Source organism: Eumetopias jubatus, unplaced genomic scaffold (assembly GCF_037043125.1).
Source record: "Eumetopias jubatus isolate StellerSeaLion01/CBP00866 unplaced genomic scaffold, mEumJub1_p1.0 scaffold_3, whole genome shotgun sequence".
In the NCBI taxonomy this organism is placed as follows: domain Eukaryota; kingdom Metazoa; phylum Chordata; class Mammalia; order Carnivora; family Otariidae; genus Eumetopias; species Eumetopias jubatus.
The window spans coordinates 53,254,084-53,275,285 of record NW_028274809.1 but is presented as its reverse complement, the minus strand read 5'-3'; the positions used below and the strand labels follow the sequence as shown (position 1 = coordinate 53,275,285).

The window sequence follows — 21,202 nt, the reverse complement described above, 5'->3', positions numbered from 1 at the left end:
CTCCATCCCTTTACCCAGCCAGAGGAGCATGTGAGCAAGGTCAATGAAGTATTGCATTCCCCTGCAGTCCGTATTGTTTCAAGGATGGGATGTTACCAAGGCAGTCTCATTACAGCGAACCTCAAGAATTTTGTTCAGAATGTTGGAGTAAAGATGCTATTTCCTTCTGGACAATGTGATAAGAATGTGAAGTCTGGAATTGTTGCAGCCATTGTTAGGATAGAGGCCAACCTGAGATCAGTGGTGGCCAGTGAAGGAGGGAACAACTGAACAAACTAAAGAGAACAGATACACTATTGACTTTTGACAAATGTCTAGATTAAGTCTGACCTGAAACCTACTTATGAACTGTTTAGCAGCCATTCTAAACCAAGGTTTATACTATCCCCTATTTTTGATTGTGAGGGATGCTACTGTCAGAAGCCATTACTACAGGCATTTAGTTCCTAAAGCCAGGGATGGTAAACATTTTGTGATGTAAAGAATAGTTGTGAATAATAAGGCATTGTCTTAGGTAAAATGCTAATAGCAGTTTCCAGCTTAGAATCACTTTTAGTGTTTTAGGTTTGGATTGGAATTTTTACTTATTTTGAACTGAAGGTATTCTACTATGCAGGGATACTGTTCAGGGATTGTGTATGGGTACCTCTGGACAGTGTGTTTATAAGTAGCATCTGTTTTGATGGTCAGGGCTTATTTTGTCCTAGTTATTAAATGTTTTGCATATTACCTCAGAATTCTCTGCTGTAGGTACTGCTATGTCTAGGGTGAGGCTTAGTGCTGAGCTTCAGTATTTTCGATGAACCGTTCCCCAAATCCTAATTGTATCTGCAAAGTCCAAATGAGGGAACTTCTATCTTGGTTTCCTGAGTTTATATTCCAACCTGTCTTCTTACTGGCTTAAACTCTGTCCTCTTGATTTGGTCTCCTAGACCCTTTAATTGACCATCTATGTAATTATTTATTTCTTGGACTCTCTATTCTGTTCCACTGATCTTTGTGTCTGGTTTTATGCCAGTACTATACTGTGTTGATTACTATGGCTTTGTAATATAATTTGAAATCAAGAAATGTGATGTCTCCAGCAGTACACTTTGTTGTTCTTTCTCAAGGTGCATTGGCTATTCAGGGTCTTTTGTGGTTTCATACAAATTTTAGTATTGTTTTTTTACCATTTCTGGGGAAAATTTCATTTGAATTTTGGTATGGATTGCATTGAAAGTGTGGATTGCTTTGAGTAATACTGACATTTTAACAGTATCAGTTCTTGCCATCAATGAACGTAGGATATCTTTCCATTATTTATGACTTTAATTTCTTTCATCAGTGTCTTACAGTTTTCAGGGTGCAGATGTTTTACCTCCACAGTTAAATTTATTCCTAAGTATTTTATTCTTTGTGATGCTATTGTAAATGGGATTAATTTCTCTTTCTGATAATTGATGTATAGAAATGAAACATTTTTGTATATTGATTTTGTAGCCTACAACTTTACTAAATTTGTTTATTCTAACAGGCTTTTGGTAGATTTTTTAGGATTTTTTGTATATGATATATTATCTGCAAATAGAACTGATTTTACTTTTTCCTCCAATTTGGACATCTTTTATTTCTTTTTCTTTCCTAATTGTTCTGACTAGTACTTCTAGTACTATATTGAATAAAATTGGCATTCTTGTCTTGTTTCTAATCTAGGAGGAAAAGTTTTTAGCATTTCACTGTTGAATACGATGTTAGCTATGGGCTTGTTATATAGGCCTTTATTATGTTCACGTATGTTTCCTCTATACCCAGTTTATTGGGTGTTATATCATGAAAGGATGTTGAATTTTGTCAGATGCTTTTTCTGCAATCATATGATTTTTATCTTTCATCTTGTTAATGTGATGTGTCACATTGATTTGTGGGTGTTTAACCATCCTTACAACCCTGAAGAAATCCCACTTGATTATGGTGTATGATCCTTTATATTGTTGAACTCTGCTAATATTTTATTGAAGATTTTTTCATCTATGTTCCTCAGTGATATTAAACTGCAATTTTCTTTTCTTGTGGTGATCTTGTCTGGTTTTGGTATCATGGTAATTCTGGCCTTGTAACATGAGTTTGGAAATGTTCCATATTGTTCTGTTTTTTGGAAGAGTTTGCAAAGGGTTGGTTTTAGTTCCTCTTTAAATATTTGGTAGAATTCACCAGTGAAGCCATCTGGTGCTGGACTTTTCTTTGTTGGGAGGTTTTTGTGTAAACATTCAAAGTCATTACTAGTAATTGGTCTGTTCAAATTTTCTATTTCTTCATGATTCAGTCTTTGTAGGTTGTATGTTTCTAGGAATTTATCCATTTCTTCTACATTGTCAAATTAGTTGGTGTATAATTGTTTACACTAGTCTCTTCTGATACTTTATATTTCCGTGGTATCAGTTGTAACATCACTTCTTTTATTTCTAATTTTATATATTTGAGTCTACTTTTTTTTCTTGATAAGTCTAGTAGAAGTTTGTCTATTTTGTTTATCTTTTCAAAGAAACCAGGTCTTATTGTCATTGATCTTTTCTATTTTCTTTTTAGTCTCTATTTCATTTATTTCCACTTCAATTTTTTTTAATTTTTAAAAACCACTTTTTATTTTTTTATTTTTATTTTTTAATTTTATTATGTTATGTTAATCACCATACATTACATCATTAGTTTTTGATGTAGTGTTCCATGATTCATTGTTTGCGTATAACACCCAGTGCTCCATTCAATATGTGCTTTCTTTAATACCCATCACCAGGCTAACCCATCCCCCCACCCCCGTCCCCTCTAGAACCCTCAGTTTGTTTCTCAGGGTCCATAGTCTCTCATGGTTCGTCTTGCCCTCCGATAACCCCCCCCTTCATTTTACCCTTCCTACTATCTTCTTTTTTTTTTAACATATAATGTATTATTTGTTTCAGAGGTACAGGTCTGTGATTCAATAGTCTTACACAATTTTCCTTTCTTCTACTAGCTTTGGGCTTAGTCTGTTCTTTTTCCAGTTCCATGAGATGTAGAGTTAGGTTGTTTGAGATCTTTCTTTTTCCTTTATTTATTACTATTTAATAATTTATCTATTTAATAAATTATTTATTACTATAATTTCTTCTTAGAACTGCTTTTGCTGCATCCTATAAGTTTTGGTATGTTTTGTTTCCATTTTCATTTGTCTCAAGATTATTTTGATTTATTTTTTGATTTCTTTGACCTGTTGGTTGTTCAGGAGCATGTTGTTCAATCACATATTTGTGGATTTTCCAATTTTCTTATTGATTTCTAGTTTCATACCATTGTGGTTGGAAAAAATATTTGATGTAATTTCAGTTTATTAATTGAATTTAAATAATTTCAATTTCAATAATTTTGTGGCTTACCATATGATCCATTTTGGAGGTGGTTCCATGCGTGCTTGAGAAAAATGTATTCTACTGCTATTGGTTGGAATGTTCTGTATATACACAATAGTTGCATCTGCTTTAACGGATCCTTTAACTCCAATGTTACCTTATTGATTTTTTGTCTGAATGACCTATCCATTGTTGAAAGTGGATTGTTAAAGTCCCCTGCTATTATTGTATTGCTTTCTATTTCTTCATTTATATCCATTAATATAAGCTTATATATTTAGTTGCTTTTATATTCATTGTATAAATATTTACAAATGTTATATTCTCTTGATGAATTGACCTCTTTTATCATTATATAATGATCTTCTTTGTCTCTTGTTATAATCTTTGGCTTCAGTCTGTTTTGTTTGATGGAAATATAACTCCCTCTTCTTTCTTTTGGTTTCCATTTGCATGAAATCTCTTTTTTCGTCCCTTCAGTTTCAGTCGGTGTGTGTCCTTAAAGCTGATATGTCTCTTGTAGGCAGCATACAGTTGGGTCTGGTTTTTTTTGTACATTCAGCCACTGTATATATTTTGATTAGAAAATTTTAGTTCATTTATATTTAAAGTGATTATTGATAGATATGGGCTTACTGTTGCTGTGTTGTTGTTTTTTGGTTCTTTTGTAAATCCTTTGTTCTTTTCTGTCTTACTCTGTGATTTGATGACTTTCTGTAATGGTATGCTTTGATTTCTTTCTTTATTATTTGTGTATCTACTATAGCTTTTGCCTTGTAGTTACCATAAGGCTTATATAAATTATCTTATATTTATAACAGCCTATTTTTAGCTGGGAACAACTTAATTTTGAGTGCATACAAAAGCTCTGCATTTTTAAGTTCCCCTCAACATTTTGTGTTTATGATATCACAGCTTACATCTTTTTATTTATATTGCGTATCCATTAACAAATTTTTGTAGTTATATTTATTTTTAATATTTTTGTCCTTTAACTTTTATACTAGAGTTAATAGTGATTTACCTACCGCCATTATAATATTAAAGTATTCTTCATTTAGCTATGTATTTACCACTGAGTTTAATCTTTTCATATGTTTTTATGTAACTGATTAGCACTGTTTTGTTTCAGCTTGAAAAAGTCACTTTAACCTTTCCTGTAAGACTGGTCTAGTGGTGATAAACTCTGTCAGCTTTTGTCTGTCTGGGAAATTCTCTCTTTCAATCCTGCAGGATACATTTGCCAGGTAGTGTATTCTTGGGTGGCGGTCTTTTTCCTGCCATTGCTTTGACTATATCATCCAACTCTGTTCTAGCTTGCAGTTTCTCCTGAAAAATCTGCTGATAGTTTTATGTAGGTTCCCTGTACATAACAATTTGCTTTCCTCCTGATGCTTTTAAGATTCTTTCCTTACCTTTAACATCTGACAGTTTAATTACAATGCATCTTGAAGTGGATCTCTTTGGATTTCTCTTATTTTTTACTCTCTGGGATCCTTTGACCTGGGCATCTGTTTCTTTTCTTAGGTTAGGGAGTTTTTTAGCCATTATTTCCTTGAATAAGCTTTCTGTCTTTTTCTCTGGCTTCTTCTGGGATCCCTATTATATGAATATTGGCCCATTTGATGGTGTCCCATAAATTTCTTAAGCTATTTTCACTCCTTTTCATTGCTTTTCTGTTAACTTCTCTAGTTGGCTAGAGACTACCCTGTCTTTTGAATTTGTTGATCTATTTTTCTGCTTCATCTACTCTGCTTTTGAGTCCCTCTATTGAAATTTTCAGGTCAGTTATTGCTTTCTTTAGCTCTGTGATTTTTGATTGACAGTCTCTTATATTTTCTTTTTGTCAAAATTTTCACTGAATTGTTCTGATGCAGTGAGCAACTTTATGACCAGTATTTTGAACTCTTTATCGGGTTAATCACTTATTTTCATTTCATTAAGGTCTGTTTCTGGAGTTTAATCTTGTACTATTGTTTGGTACATATTTCTCTGTTCTCCATTTCCCTAGACTCTGGTGGTTTCTGTATATTATATAAAGTAGCCACCTGTTGCACTCTTGACATATTATCTCATGTAGGAGACCAACCTGGTTAATCAGCCCAACCAAGCTTTTGGTTTTCTCTCAAATCTTTGTGATTCACCAAGATGCCTTCTTTGTTTTAGTGGCTCCCAGTGGTTAAGGCCATCAGTGTTCCAAAAGGGAGGATTACAGTTGGCACCTAGATGTAGATTGATTAGAAGCTGGAATCTCACACAGAAGCTTGGAAAGTATATACTTTTGTCACAGTCAGGCCCTAGATATGTATTAAAGTTAAAAGCCTGAGCTCAGCCATGAGCTTGTAAGGTATACAGCTAGATCCCCTTCAAGGAAAACTTGGAGAGGAGCATTTTTGCCTGCTTCTGTATTGAGGGATAGCCAGCCTACACTCCTGTGGGGCGTGGCGAAAGGTCTCCCCACTGGCTATGAGAGCCAGGTGATTTGCGAATCTATCCCTTGAGGCAGCTGTAAATGTTGGAGTGCAGATGTGTATGCAAGCTTCTTCTAGGGAGATACTGGTGAGTGAATTGGAGCAGGCTAGAGGGAGAAGACAGGAGGTATCTGTTGGTTTTCCCAGTGTCTGGAGATGATGGTTACCAGCCACCAGGTACATGCTAAATTAGAAACCTGGCCCTCAGGCAGCAGCTTCTAAAGTACGCAAATAAATCCCTTTCAAATAAAAACTGGAAGATGGGCATTTTTGCCTGCTTTCTTCGTGTTGAGCTCTGAGATGATAGCTGGTTAAGATTTGCTTCTTTATTTGCTGCATCCCTGTGGAACTCATGAATGGAAACTCCATTGGCTGTCAGAGCTAGGCAATCTAGAGATCCATCCCGTGGTCAGCAGCTGCAAAAACTGAGGTATGGATGTGTATACAAGCTTCTCTCAGGGAAACACTGGTGACTTGGAGTAGGGTGGAGGGAGAAGATGGGGGGGAATGTATGCCAACTTTCCTAGTCTGTGAAGGAGGAGCAGAGCCCCTAGATGCCTGCTAAATTATAGGCCTGAACTTAAGGCAGCAGCTTTTGAAATGTGCAGATAAAGCCCTTTCAGGGAAAAAAAATGGGAGATGAATATTTTTTTTGCATTTTTAAATTTTGTTATGTTAATCATCATACATGACATCATTAGTTTTTGATGCAGTGTTCCGTGATTCATTGTTTGCATATAACACCCAGTGCTCCACTCAATATGTGCCCTCTTTAATACCCATCATCAAGCTAACCCATCACCCCACCCCCCACAAGAACCCTTAGTTTGTTTCTCAGAGTCCATAGTCTCTCATGGTTCATCTCCCCCTCCAATTTCCCTGCCTTCATTTTTCTCTTCCTACTATCTTCTTCTTTTTTTTTTTTTTAACATATAATGTATTATTTGTACAGGTCTGTGATTCAACAGTCTTACACAATTCACAGCGCTCACCATAGCACATACCCTCCTCAATGTCTATCACCCAGCCACCCCATGCCTCCCACCACCCACCACTCCAGCAACCCTCAGTTTGTTTCCTGATATTAAGAATTCCTCATATCAAGGAGATCATATGATACATGTCTTTTTCTGATTGACTTATTTTGCTTAGCATAATACCCTCCAGTTCCAACCACATTGTTGGAAATGGCAAGATTTCATTCCTTTTGATGGCTGCATAATATTCCATTGTGTGTGTATGTGTGTGTGTGTGCACACACACACACAGACATATATATATACACACCACATCTTCTTTATCTATTCAGGGAGATGGATATTTTTTGCCTGTTCCTCTATCCTGTGCCTTGGATGGGATAGCCAGTTAAGAACTGCTTTTCTGTTTGATATAATCTTGTGGTTCTCATGGATGAAAACCCCACTGGCTTTCAAACTAAGTATTTGTGAGCCTATCTCAAATGTAGGAGTCTTAAAAGTTGGAGTGTTAGATGTGGGTGGGGACTCTTTGCTCCTCAGGAAGAATCTGGCAGTTGGGAGTTCCATTCTGATTGGACGGCACTGTATCAGGCATGAGTTTTATGGCCAAAGTGTGTCTCAGCCTTTCCTACCCATTTCAATGTATTTTTTCATTTGCCCAATATATAGGAGTAACTCAGCTGGTTTCTGGATCTTTTTCACAGGGAATTGCTCCATGTGTAACTATATATTTGGTATATCTATGGGAGGAGCAAAGCTCAAGAGCCTCCTATGTTACCATCCTGATTGACTCTCTGTTTTGAGTCTGTTGTCTTAAAATACTGAAGTCACCATGGTTGGAAACAGGGAGAATGCTGACAGTGAAATGGGTGTGCATCAGAGGAACATAGACCCTGGCATCCATGAATAATTAGACTTACCATGGAAGGGAATCATGGCCAAAGAAGAGGACAGCTAATGGTGATTTATTTAATAATCTATCAGATATAACAATGAACAATCCAAAAGAGGAAAATAAGAAAACAATTACATTTATAATAGCATCAAAAAGAATAAAATGCTTAGGAATAAATCTAACCAAGGAGGTGAAAGACTTGTCACTAGAAGTCCAATGCGCTATCCATTGTGCCACAGAGCCACCTTGGAGGTGAAAGACTTGTACAGTGAAAACCACAAAACACTGCTAAAAGAAATTTAAAAGAAGACAAATAAATGGAAAGACATCTCATGTTCATGGATTGGAAGATTTAATATTGTTAACATGTCTATAGTACTAAAAGTGATCTACATGTTCAATGCAATCTCTATCAAAATTCCAACAGCATTTTTTGAAGAAATAGAAAAATTTATCCTAAAATTTTTATGGATTCTCAGTGGACTTTGAATAGCCAAAACGATTTTGAGATAAAAAAACAAAAGTTGGGGGAATACTTCTTGATTTTGAAACATATCATAAAGTCACAGTAATCAAATCAGTGTGGCATTAACAGTCAACTACATCAATGGAATAGAGAGCCCAGAAATAAATCCTTACCTATATAGTCAAATGTTCTTTGACAAGGGTGCCAAGACTACCCAATGGGAAAAAACAGTCTCCTCCACAAATATTTTTGGTAAAACTGAGTATACATATATAAAAGAGTTAAGTTGGATCCTTATCTTTTACAAAAATTAAACTAGATTAAAGACATAAAGATCTAAAACAATAAAACTCCTAGGAGAAAACAAAGAGGGAAAACTTCATCATGTTGAATTTGGCAGTGATTTCTTGGAATTTGACACCCAAAACAGAGAAAACACAAGCAAAAAGGGAAAAATAAGACTACATTAAACTGAAAAAAATTTGGGTATCAAGGGGCTCAAACAACAGAGTGAAATGGCAAGCTACAGAATGGGAGAAAATATTTGCAAATTATATATGTGATAAGTGATTAATATGTCCAGGATAAATAAAGAACTGCTACAGCTCAACAACAAAAAATCAAATAATCTGATTAAAAATAAGCAAAGGGCCTTGAACAGACATTTCTCTAAAGAAGAAATACAAATGGCCAACAACCATATGAAAAGATGCTCAACATTAGTAATAATCTGAAAAATGCAAGTCAAAACCACAATAACATACTATCTTGTACCCAGTAGCATGCCTACTATTAAAAATAACACAGGGAATAATAAATGTTGGTTGAGTATGTGGAGAAATTGGAACCCTTGTACACTGTGGGATTGTAAAATGCAACTGCTATGGAAAGCAGTTACTCAGAAGTTAAAAACAGAACTACCATATGATCCAGTAATCCTACTTTTGACTGTATATCCAAAAGAATTGAAAGTAGGGACTCAGAGATATTTGCATATGCATGTTCATAACAGCTCTATTCACAGTGCCTAAGAGAAGAAGCAACCCAAATGTTTATCAATAGATGAATGGATAAACAAAATGTGGTATATACATATAGTGGAACATTATTCAGCCTTAAAAGGGAAGGGGATCCTTTTTACATTTTTTCACATGCTACAACATGATGGACCTTAAGGACATTATGTTAAGTGAAATAAGCCAGTCACAAAAAGACAAATACCATATGATTCCTTTTATATGAGGTGTACTTAAAATTATTATAGAGTTCATAGAAACAGAAAGTAGAGTGGTGGTTATTAGGGGCTGGGGTGGAGGAAATAAGAGTTGTTTAATGGCTATAGTGTTTCAGATTTGGAAGCTGAAAAAGTTCTAGATATCTATTTCACAATAATATGGATATACTTATAACTACTGAACTATATATTTAAAAATGGTTTAGATGGTGAATGTTTTTTTCCAATAGCACTGTGCAGTTTTATTAACCATTCAAGTACAGTAGCATCTGGTAAGATCAGGACAGAATTGGGGTTTAAAAGTGAACAGAGGGGCGCCTGGGTGGCTCAGTCGTTGTATCTGCCTTTGGCTCGGGTCATGATCCCAGGGTTCTGGGATCAAGCCCCGCATTAGGCTCCCTGCTCAGCGGGAAACCTGCTTCTCCCTCTCCCACTCTCCCTGCTTGTGTTCCCTCTTTCACTGTGTCTCTCTCTGTCAAATAAATAAATAAAATCTTTAAAAAAATAAATAAAAGTGAACAGATATTCAGCATCTAACAGTTTGAAAAAAGCCACTATATACTCTTTTCACAAACATGTTTTCACACAGCCGGTACGGTACTAGCTACTAACCCAGGATGCCAAGTGTATTGAAGTAGAAAAGATGCAACAACAAAAATAGCTACATTAGAAAGACTTCAATACTTGAGAAAAAGAGTGCAACACTCAGTTTTTCCCCTTTAGCCCCTAAGACAACATCATACCGTCTAGCTCTATCAATACAGTCCGACATCAGCTTCTAGAATATTTGTCAGGAGGGCAAACATAAAATGACACTGGCCAGTACAGTCTTTCGGTATTTGGGAAGGGGAAGGGGAGAAAGTTGGTTCTCAGAACAAATTAGTCAGCATCAGTTTTATCAACAGGATCTTTGGATTCTTTGTTCTCCCACACTTCTTCAGTGTGCTTTTCCTTCTCTCACAAGCACTCCAGTTTGGCAGCCATTCATTTGTGCCTCCTGATTCTCTTTGTTGGCTTCCATTTTGTGGGTCAGTTTTTCTTCTGCCATTTTACTGAGGTGGTCCTTCTGTTGCTTTTTGAAGCATTTCTTTCTCATGCTCTCATTTCTCGGCAAGCTTTTTCAAGACCTCAGCTTTATGGGACTTGTATTTTTCTTCTGCAGCTTCTAATTTCTTCTGAATTTCCTCTAGGGAAAGATCCTTCTTTGGAGGGGAAATGGGGAATTCTGGGATGAATTCTTTTGATTGAGGGCTGAGAATCAACTCAAAAACTTGGCCTGAGGCATGCTTTTCCAGTTCTTTCACTGGGATATCAGAAGAAGCCATGGTGAAGAGCGGACAAGAGGCTGGCAGTGCATTCTACAGAATCCACTGGCAAGGAAAACCATGCTCAGTCCGAGCCGTCTGGCCATATTCACCAAGATGGTAAATTTTATATTACGTATTTTTTTATCACAATTTTAAAAACTTTAAAAATATGTGGTTTTTCAACTCTGTGTGTAGATTCTGATGTATTGATTAAGGATATGCCACAGTTTATTGCATAAATCATCTTGACTATAAAGACACCTTCAAAACTTTATCTGTTTCCTTCCTCCAGTAGTAGGAAGTATGTAGTCTTATTTTGCAGAAGGGAAAATACAAACACAAACAAGGAAATCCCTTTCTCTTCCATGTGGTTCATTTCCAAATTCCTTTAGAAATTGACTTAACTAAATCAGTCCCCAGCTCTTCCTGACGCCAGTTCTTTTAAGCTTAACTTTGACAGGGTCTGGAGAAGGCAAATGAAAAGGTCAGAATTTATCTTGTGCATCTTACCCCGTTAGAAAATTTCTATCACTATGTGTATGCCCTTCCATTATAGGTACAGTACAATTTCACAAGAGTTGATTTGTGAAGGAAAGTGAGGAATAAAAAAGAAATTCAAGTTGAAAGAAACAAAATCACTGATACTCAGAAACCTTTATAAGGCTTCTCTCAACTATTCTACTTAACATGTTTTCTTGACCTTATTCAAGTTGCTTTTCCTTTTTTCTACAGCTGAAGATAACTTCATCTTTACTTTGTTCCTTCCCATCCTTTAGTTCTTTTATGCTTTATTTATTCATTCATTAATTCATTAGGCATTTGGTGCCTATAATCATTTTATAAGTTTCTTTTGGGTCTTTAGTTCTTTACAACATCCCTGTGACGTAAGGCAGTCTGTAGATGCAATGCTACACCAGAGAGGAAGAAATGACCAGAGTTATTCTACCGTCAGTAAACTTGAGGGCCTATTGTCTGTTTATTATTACATGTACTCCAGTGATTGCCCTCTTCTGGAGTCTGTACTTCCCAATTTTCATAAGAAGCTATATTGGAACTATTTCATTAGATATTATAAAAACTTAGAGAGTATGAGCAGCAGTAGGGAGAGGGTTTATTTGTACTCTACCAGTAGTGTCTGATCTATCTCTGGTATTTAGAACAAACAGAGAATAAATCTTTTTAGTTATTAGGGATTATTAGTAACATTTCTTGAACGGCCAATGGTGCCATTATGGAATTTCTGTTTTAACTGAGATTCCAGAATATTGAGGTAAAAAAGTTTTTTGAATGCCTACTTTTGCTAGGCATAGTCCTTTTTTCCTTATAATGTTATGATGTATGCATAATTTATTATCCTCTTTTATGTGAATAAGAGAATTGAATTTGGGCAACTGGCTCAAGATCATCCAGCCAGTAAATGAAAGCCAGGGGATCCAAACCTGGGATAATCGGTCTCCGAAGTGTCTCTAAGCTTTCTATCTTGATGACTGGCCACATTTAAAATACTTACTAGCTACAATTTTATCTCAAGAGGAATAACTTTATGTACTATACCAATTTTACTTCAGGCATTCATAGATTGGCACTTTTAACCCTTCTATCTTGACATAAAGACATTTTCTCTTCATAAAGACATTTGCATGAAAATGAGCTAATCCATGTTGTAGTCCTTTTCTGTTCAATCCACATTATAGTGGTTTATCTGTTCACATTTTCCTTATTTTTTACCTGAAAGCATAAGCCTTGGTGTGCTGAAAGATGACAAAAATTTGATCAAAATCCAGAGGAGAAACCTGGAGCTAAGAGTCCCTGGAAACCAAAATGTGTTGAGTCAAGAGGAATGACATTGAAATTTGTAATTTTTTTTTTTTTTTTTTTTTACTGACAAGCACAGTGTCTGGGCATGTGCCTGTGGTGAAAGACATGGTAAAAGCAGGGATATTTTAAGGGTTTGTTAGTGTGCAACACTTAACTTTTGGAACTCGTGCTCCACATCATATGAAACATTCTTAAGTGTACCCACTTGTCTCATTAAAGGTAATATCTGCCCAGTGAACAGGATGTAAATGTTTTTTATAGTTTTGTTTTTGAAATTATGTTTAGTTCTGATTTCTAAAGAATCGTGCTTACTAGTAGAGAATTATTTTGAAATGAGAAATGAGACAAATTGTTCTGGGTCCTTAAATTGTTATTAGTATTAAATTTAACAATATATGAAATAAATATAACATTTATTTTGTGGAAATTGTTTTGTGTTTGGAGTCAGTAATTTTTGTTTTGCAAACCAGAAGAATGCTTTTTCAAAAGGATCTTTATTGAGATGTCATTTACATACAATTCACCCATTACATTGTGCAGTTCAGTAGATTTTAGTACATTCACAGATAAATGCTACAGTCACAACAGATTTTAGAGCATTTTCATCACCTCAAAAAGAAACCCCATCCACTTTAGTTATTACCCTCCCTACTTGTTTCCCTTCACTCCCTCTTTAGCCCTGGGCAACCACTAATCTTTTTATCTCCATAGATTTGTCAGTTCTGGATATTTTATATAAATGGAATAATATAATATGCAGTCTTTTGTTACTGGATTCTTCTACTTAGCATAATGTGCTCAAGATTTATCCATGCTGTAGCATGCATCAGTACTCTTTTACTTATTATGGTTGAATAATATTTCCATTGTATGGATATACCACATTTTGTTTATCCATTCATCAGTTGGACATGTGAGTTATTTCCACCTCTTGCCTGTAATGGACAGTATTGCTTAAGTATTTGCATAGAACTACTTTTAGTTCTTTTGGGTATATATCAGAAATGGAATTACTGGATCATATGGTAACTCTGTGTTTAAATGAGGAACTGCTATTCCAAAGTGGCTGCACCATTTTACATTCCTACCAGTAGTGTATGAGAGTTCTGATTTTTCCACATCCTTGTCAACATTTGTTATTATCTGGCTTTTGATTCTAATGTTCTAGTAGGTATGAAGTGCTATTTTGTGGCTTTAATTTATATTTCTCTGATAACTAATGATGTTGAGCATCTTTTTATGAGCTTGTATATTTTCCTTGGAGAAATGTTTATTTAAATATTTCACCTTTTTTTAAAAAAATTGCTTATTTATCTGTCTAGTATTGAGTTGTAAAGGTTCTTTGTATACTTTTTTTGTTTTAAATATTTTATTTATTTGTTTGAGGTAGAGAGTGAGAGAGAACATGAGCCAGGGGACAGAGAGGGAGAAGCAGGCTCCCCACTGAGCAGGGAGCCCGACTTGGGGCTCGATCCTGGGACCCTGGGATCATGACCCGGGCCGAAGGCAGATGCTTAATGGACTGAGCCACCCAGCGCCCCATATATATTTTGGGTACAAGTTCCTTATCAGATATATGATTTATTTTTTTGTCCATTTTGTGGGTTGGCTTTTTACTTTCTCAGGGATATCCTTGGGAGCACAGACATTTCTGACTTTGATGAAGTTTAGTGTATCTGTTTTTCTTTTGTTGCTTGAGCTTTGGATGTCATATCCAAGAATCTTCTCCAAGTCCAAGGGGACTTATCCTTTGGTTTCTTTTAAGAGTTTTATAGTTTTAGGATTATGTTGTTGATCCATTTTGAGCTAATTTTTGTATATGGTGTGGGACAAAGTCCTGTGTTTTGCACGTGGTTATCCAGTTATTCCAGTTCCATCTGTTGAAATACTCACTATTAAATGGTCTTGGTGCCCTTGTCAAAAATCAGTTGGCCATAGACACATGATTTTATTTCTTGACTCTTAATTCTATTCCATTCATCTGTTTATCCTTTTGCAAGTACCACACAGTTTTGATTACCATTGCCTTGTAGTAAGTTTTAAAATCAGGAAGTGTAAGTCCTCCTACTTTGTTCCTCTTTTTCAAGATTGTTTTGTCTATTTTGGGTCCCATGTAATTGTGTATGAATTTTAAAATCAGTCTGTCAGTTTCTACAAAGAAGTTAGCTGAAATTCTCATAAGCATTGTGTTGAATCTCTAGATCAATTTGGGGTATATTGCTATATAGTAAGTCTTCCAACCCATGATCATGGATATTTTTTCCATTACAATAGATTTTTGTATATTGTATTTGTATCCTGAAAACTTGCTGAATTCATTTCTTTTTTTTTTAACATTTTTAAATTTAAATTTAATTAATATATGATGTATTATTGGTTTCAGAGGTACAGGCCTGTGATTCATCAGTCTTATATAATACCCAGTGCTCATTACATCACATGCCCTCCTTAATGTCCATCACCCAGTTTCCCCATTCCTCCACCCATCCTCCCCTTGAGCAACCCTCAGTTTGTTTCCTATGATTAAGAGTCTCTTATGGTTTGTCTCCCTCTCTGGTTTCATCTTGTTTTATTTTTTCCTATCTTCCCCTATGATCCTCGTTTTATTTCTTAAATTCCACAAATCAGTGAGATCACATGATAATTGTCTTTCTCTGATTGACTTATTTGGCTTAGCATACCGTCTAGTTCCATTCACGTAATTGCAAATGGCAAGATTTCATTTTTCTGATGGCTGTGTAATATTCCATTGTATATATTTATATACCACATCTTCTTTATCCATTCATCTGTCAGTGGACATCTGGGTTCTTTCCATAGTTTGGCTATTGTGGACATTGCTGCTATAAATATTGGGGTACAGGTGCCCCTTTGGGTCACTACATTTGTATCTTTGGGGTAAATACCCAGTAGTGCAATTGCTGGGTCGTAGGGTAGCTCTATTTTCAACTTTTTGAGGAACCTTCATTCTGTTTTCCATTTCTTTGAGTTTTAATCATTTTTTAGTGTATTCCTTATGATTTCATGTATATAGTATGCCATCAGTGATTGGAGATAGTTTTACTTCTTTTCCAACCTGGATGTATTTTATTTCTTTTTCTGGCCTAAATTGCCCCGGCTTAAACCTCCAGTACAATGTTGAACAAAAGTGCTGAAAGAAGGCCATTTTTGTCTTGTTGCTGATCTTTGAGGGAGGATATCTGGTCTTTCACCGTTACGTATGATGTTAGCTATATGTTTTTTGAAGATGACTTTTATCAGGTTGAGGAAGTTCCCTTGTATTCCTTGTTTGTCTTGTGTCTTTATCATGAAAAGTTACTAGATTTTGTCAAATGCTTTTCTTGTGTTTATTGAGATAATCATGTGATTTTTATTTTTCATTTTATTGATATGATGTATTTCATTAATTGATTTTCAGATGTTAAACTAACCTGGCATTCCTGGGATAAGTCCCACTTGGTCATGGTATATAAGTTTTTAAAAAATAAGTTACTGGATTCAATTTGCTAGTATTTTGTGGGGGGATATTTGTATCCATATTCATAAGAGATATTGGTCTGTGGGTTTTTTTTTTTTTTCTTGTGATGTCTTTGTCTGATTTTGACATCAGGTTACAAGATGATGAGTTAGGAAGTGTTCCCTCCTCTTATATTTTTTGGAAGAATTTGTGAAGAGTTCGTGTTAATTCTTTGGTATAATTCCCTAGTGAAGCCATCTGGGCTTGGCTTTCCTGGGGAGGTTTTGGTTAGTAATTCATTCTCTTCACTTATTATAGATCTTTTGAGATTATCTATTCCTTCTTGAGTCAATTCAGTAGTTTGTGTGTTCCTAGAAATTTGTTATTTCATCTAGATTGTCTAATTTATTGGCATACAGTTCATAGTATTGCTTTATTTACTTATGTTTAAAGATTTTATGGATTTATTTGAGAGAGAGAAAGAATGAGTTGGGGGAGGGAGAGGGAGAAGCAGGCTCCTCACTGAGCAAGGAGCCTGATGCGGGGCTCAATCCCAGAACCCTGGGATCATGACCTGAGCTGAAGGCAGATGCTTAATGGACTAAGCCACCCAAGTGCCCCATAGTATTCCTTTATAATACTTTTTTTCCCTATAAGTTTGGTAGTAATATCCTCTGTTTTATTTCTGATTCTGGTATTTTGAGTTTCTCTATTTTTTTCTTGGTTAATCTATTTATAGGTTTGTCAAACTTGTTCATCTTTATAAAGAACCAGGTTTTGTTTTTATTGATTTTTCACTATTGTTTTTGTAGTCCCTATTTCATTAATTCTTGCTCCAATTTTTATTAATAATTTTTATTTTTTGCTTCCCTTAGATTTAATTTGCTCTTCTTTTTCTAGTGTTTTAAGGTGGAAGCTTAGGTGTATTATTTGAGATCTTTCTTCTTTCTACATATAAGCATTTGCAGATATAAATTTTTCATTAAGCGCTCCTTTAGTTAAATCCCGTAAGTTTTGTATGTTGTGTCTTTATTGTCCTTCATCTCGAAATATTTTCTCTTTTCTTATTTGATTTCTTCATTGACCCATTGATTATTCAGGAGTATGTTGTTTAATTTCCACATATCTGTGGATTTTCCTAATCTTTTTCTGTTGTTCTACTTTCATCCCATTTTCATTGGAAAACCTACTTTGTATTATTTCTATCCTTTTAAGTTTTGAGATTTGTTTTATAGACTAACATATGATCTATACTAGAGAATCTTCCTTATGCACTTAAGAAGAATGTATTTTCTGTCATTGTTGGGTGTTTATAGATACCTGTTAAGTCTAGTTGGTTTATAGTGTTGTTCCACTCTCTATTTCCTTGTTAATCTTCTGCTTAGTTGTTCTGTCCATTATTAAAAGTTGAATATTGAAGTCTCCAACTATCATTGAATTGTCTTTTTCCTTTCATATCATTGAGCTAATAACTATTATAATCTCACTGTTTTAAGGCGCTCAAATATCACAGGCCAAGATCACTCAGTGGGAAAATGGTGCAAGGTAAAAGGTCTCCACTGACAAGGTCTGAATGTTTTGACAGAAATGAACTTATTTTGTCAAGATTATTTACTCTGGATTTGGACCCTGGATTTCCAGTGATCTAATTTCCAGTGATTGAGGATGGAGGCTAAATTATGGCTGCAAAAAAAGAGAAAGAGAAAGATTTTTTAGCTTACCAAATGTGAAAAACAAGGAGAAATTCAGTTTATGAACTGGGGGTAAAAAGAGAGACTGATTTCTTCCTTAGATATTATGTGTAGAGGCAACAAAACAAGAAAGGAGTAAGAAATAGTTACAGAATAATGTAATTTATTGTTGGGGGAAAACTGAGTAATTCACTGAGAAACTGTTTGCTTCCATTAAACCCACTTACCTTCTAGTCACTGTTCCTGAGCTTAGAGTCTCGAGAAGTACAATAATGAAAACGTCCCTGGTCAGAGACACTCTTTATTTCTAAACAGGGCTTCTATCCTGAATCTTTTTCCACTTTTCTTTCTTTCTACCCTCTTTTATGACTATCCCTTGAAATGACCATAAGACCAAGGTTTGGGCATCCAAATGAGGTTCCTTCTTTCCTTGGGGGTAGTACTCTTGTCCCCTTAGCGAACTGTGGTCAAAGATGTCCCAAAACAAAAGGCTGGATCCCCAAATGTTTGCCAAAGAGAAGAAAAAATGCAGGATGTAATGCCATAATTCTATCACCCTTTAATTCCATCCATAAAATGTTCCGTCTGTTTATACTGAGGAAGAGAGTGAATTCAAGGCGTCGTTTCATAGTGGCCATACCGTGTACCCCTAACGTGGCATTGTGCCTTGATACATGACAGAACCTTTGCTTGCAGCATTTGAGGTGGGGGTGCTGCCGATGACTGCTTTGTCGCTAACTCTGGCAAAGCGTCTTGTGCAAAAATACTGTGGATCTTATGAATTTCTTTTTAATATATTAGTGTTTGATAATACAACTATATCCAATGAGTAATAAGGCTTAACAGACTTTAACTTCTTAGTAATAAACAATTTTTAAGCTAAAAAAAAGTCTAATAAGAGTAGAATATATGACAGGTTAAGTTTTGACTAGAAGTTACTGTGAAGTAAAGACTTAAGTAATGAGGCCCTATTTAGGCGGGCTAATCAGAGAAGGACACTTCCAGGGAGTATCTGGCACACCACAAGGCATTAAGAGGGAGTTAAGTGCTGAGAGTTCTTCACAAAGTGACAGAGTAGAGGGTAGATGATGTTTGGAGGGGGCCAAAGAAAACTTTTCTTTTTCATAAATTTGCCTACAGCTAACTCTGCCTTGTTGACATTAAACTGGGCATCACCAATTTCTGGATCTTAAGACATATAAAAGTAAAAATGTTATGTATTACCTAATTAATTTTTAAATAACACCATTTATTATTTTGGGACACTTTCTCAGATTGCATCAACCCATGACAGCAAGTAATGGTGGACATTTATCACTTTTAATGATCCAAATGAGCACTCCCTGTACTTCCTGTACTGTTCCCCAGAGTTATTCAGAATAAATCCTTGGGAATGCAGAAATTCTATAGAACATTTACTTTGAGTTGTTGTAGGATTTCCTGGTTTGAAACATAAGCCTTCAGAAACTTAGCAATCTTTATAAATATTTTTAATGCCCCAAATGAAGCAATAATTCCAGGAGGGAGTATCCTTTTGGGGATTCTGATTGCACTTGGAGTTACCAGAGAGGTGTTATTGATCATGGAGATAAAAAAAAATAATAATAACAAAAGCTCTGTTCCTGGAGCCCCAAGCTCTGTTAGAACAGACTGTCCTATATCTAGAGGCCTCAAGGAATGAAAGACCAGGCCTCTGGGCATTGTCTCCAGAGTCCTAACCTATGTTAAGACTGAAGGAGTTAAAGATTATCACAGGAAGTGTATGTGGAAATGTTAATATTGTGTGCATGTTGGAAGGAAGAAGCAAGGAGGAAAGAAAGGAGGGAACCAATTCCAGATCTTATATGACTTTAAAGCTTGAACCTTTATTGAGCAAGTTAAAGCCAAATCCTCAATCTCAAAATCTCAAATGCCCTTTGAGTCACTTAGGACTTTGCTTAGAACATCAAGAAAAGATAAAAGAAATCCTCAGGCACTGCACCTGCTCATGCTTGATTCTTGTTTCCTCATATCCAAGATCTGAGGGATTATTTTTATGCTGGGTTAAGGTCTAGGATAGGTTTAGGCCTGAGCTTCCTTCCATCTGCCCCTCCTGGGCTTCTTTCACCCCGTCATCCCTCTTGGGTCTCTCTTGATATTACTCTTTGGGGGCAGTAAAGAGAGAACTGATCCCTCTGGCTTGATTTATAATCCCTTTGTTTCTCCCTGTGAGAATCAAATGAAGGGAATAAACTTTAATCCCCTTTTAAAAATAATTTCCTCTCCCCTCTCTCAACTCTCCCTTCCCTACTAACCCTTTCCCACAATGATGGTCATCATTATTGTAATGCTGATGTAATAGTGAATACTGGAGGATCCCATTTCAGCACTGATCTACTGAAGGTCTTGTTCTTCTTGAACTTGGATAAGATCAAGGGAGGGCTCTGCAAGGTCGTGTCTCTGTTGCCATAGAAACTGAGAGGAGAAAAGTTGTTCCAGATATTAACAAAACAGCAGTTTGGGGGTGATATATTTTTTTCCCATGTTATGCTTTTAGGAAATCATAGTATTCTTATGCTTTACAGATGAGAAAGTTGAGTCTCAGCCAGGTTAAGAGACTTGCCTGAGGTCTCAAAATGGTACAGCTCAGGCTTCTTGACTGGACTAGTTTTCTTTCCACCACGCCATGGCTACCACTTAACAGTTTATTATTTTATGTTTTATTTATTTTTATAAAAGGTGGCCAAAGGAATTTCCCAACCATAATGTATGATGTTAGTCTGATTCAGGTTAGAAGAATGAAGTCTTGGGAATATTTCCTAGTAGAGAAAGAAGAGAAAGGAAGAAAGAAAAAAAATTTAGATATTATATATCAAGGAATATTTTTAATAAAGAGCTAGTAGATACCACATGGTTGTTTTGTTAAATACAGAGTCAATTTAAAGATCTACAGGGACTCCCTGAAAGAAAAGTGTTGTGTCATTGGATTAGAAAAGAGCACTCACATGAATACAGGGTGTTTTTGTGTATTCGGTTTCTTTTGATCTTATTTTGGTTTGTAAAATACAGTACCTAAATGAACAACTTCTGGTAAATGACTTGCAAGGAGTAGGGTGTAACAAATGATGATGATCATGAAAAATATCCTTTAGTAAGATGAGTTTAGGAACACTACATATGCGTATTTGCCTTTCTTCTCTCCCACAACCCACTTCCCTCCTTCACCCTGAATTGCTGTCCGAAGAGGCAGAACCAATATGTATTTCTACTAATTGTATGTATGTATGTATGTATATGTATATATATATATACATATATATATATACTACATTCTTCACTCTCTTGCTAACACTGGGTACTATTAATTCCTAAATTAAATCTTAATTTAACAGTTTCCTGATTACTAATGAGGTTGAGTCTATTTTCTGGTAATAGTTATAATAACTAATATTAATTGAGTGCATATACCATGACAATTAAGAGTTAGAATATCTGATCCTTACATTGTAGATCAAAAGGCATAGAAGGGTCAATGCCTTGTC

General features: G+C 35.6%; 1 pseudogene; it reads right to left on the bottom strand.

The window, feature by feature from the left end:
- Positions 1-10,287: 10,287 nt before the first annotated feature.
- LOC114225888 (stathmin pseudogene) lies at positions 10,288-10,733 on the bottom strand (annotated as a pseudogene).
- Positions 10,734-21,202: the final 10,469 nt, after the last annotated feature.